Genomic DNA, 1,671 nt, shown 5'->3' with positions numbered 1-1,671 from the left:
ATGTACATCCTACTGGCCAATTTTTCCTTCCTGGAGATCTGGTATGTCACTTCTACTGTCCCTAATATGCTGGCCAACTTTCTCTCTGAGACCAATTCCATCTCCTTCTATGGCTGCTTCATCCAGTTCTACTTCTTCTTCTCCATGGGCACCACTGAGACCTTCTTCTTGTCTGCCATGGCCTTTGACAGATACCTTGCTATCTGCAGGCCCCTGCATTACCCCGCTGTCATGACAGTTCAGCGCTGCATCAGAATAGGAGCTGGGTGCTGGGTGTGTGGCTTCTCTTGTTTTCTCCTCCCAGTTTACCTCATCTCCCAGCTTCCTTTTTGTGGTCCCAATACAATTGATCATTTTTTATGTGATCCAGGACCCCTTATGAATCTGTCTTGTGTGGCAGCTCCTGCCACTGAGATCATCTGTGCCATCTTTAACTCAGTCCTCATTTTCTCCACCTTCCTCTTCATTACCAGCTCCTACACCTTGGTGATCAGAGCTGTGCTGAGGGTCCCCTCCGCAGAAGGTCGGCATAAGGCCTTCTCCACGTGTGGCTCCCATCTGGCTGTGGTGTCCCTGTTCTATGGCTCCATCATGGTGATGTATGTGAGTCCAACAGCAGGCAATCCAGCAGGGATTCAGAAAATTGTGACTTTATTTTATTCTGTGATGACTCCACTTTTCAATCCCTTGATCTATAGCCTCCGGAATAAGGAGATGAAGCAGGCCCTGACAAAACTATTTAGGATTATGAGACCTGGTCAAAGACAGCCTCTCAAGAACTAGAATCCATATATGTGTTGGACATATAGTGATATAAAATTATAGGAGGTTAATGGTCATATGCAAATTTGAGAGACAGATATGTTTCCCATATCCCAGGGAGTATTTTTAGAAATACATTTCAATGAAGCAAATAGAAAACAAGATCTTAAAAGACCTTGCATAAATCATTTGTACTAGGCCATAATGTATTAATATTCCTGTGCCCGTTGCATGGAAACAGGAAAATGTGAGACATTTTCAGGCCTTTTTGCAGAAAAATCATATATAAGCCAGATGTCAACAGGTCAGTTTCTATCTTTTGCAGATATAGGTAAATTTGTCCCTGACCCCCAGATTCACAGTGCTCAGGTGTCTAAAGCACCCATCACTCTCTCCCTACACACACACACACACACACACACACACACACACACACCATCAAACATGTTCGTGTGTGCTTTTCTCTTCCAATCCCTGAATATACCTCCTGTCTTATTTTGATCACACCAGTCTGGATGTGAGACTCATCTCCTTCAACATTTTATCCAAAACCAAAGTAATTCCAGTTTTGTGTGGGTTTATTAACCTGACTACCAGCTGGGGTTAGGGAGAGTCATAGGAAAGGCCACCGTGCTGAACACCCAGTCAGTTTCTCATATTATACCTGGTCTGCCTCTTCTTCTTCCTTCCTCATACTCTTCCCACCACCCACCAGAATGACCAGAACATCCTTCCCTTTCTTATTCAGAATAACTGTCTTCCATATGTAAGTCCTTGGCAGTTTCGGACTCTTCCTCAGCTGGGCTTGTCAAAAAATTTCTCCTCAGCAAACTTAATTCTTAAATAGGACTTTGTGAAAATAGTGGGTTTTTTTTTTTTCCAACTGTTTACTTTTTTGGGTTGTTTTAG

The 1,671-nt window shown here is 43.3% G+C and overlaps 1 pseudogene; it reads left to right on the top strand.

Annotated features, from left to right (window-relative positions):
- Nucleotides 1-649, top strand: LOC112855657 (olfactory receptor 11H6-like; annotated as a pseudogene).
- Nucleotides 650-1,671: the final 1,022 nt, after the last annotated feature.

This window comes from Puma concolor, chromosome B3, assembly GCF_028749965.1.
Source record: "Puma concolor isolate L17-30 chromosome B3, mPumCon1.1.hap2, whole genome shotgun sequence".
In the NCBI taxonomy this organism is placed as follows: Eukaryota; Metazoa; Chordata; class Mammalia; order Carnivora; family Felidae; genus Puma; species Puma concolor.
This window is presented reverse-complemented; position numbering and strand designations above follow the sequence as displayed.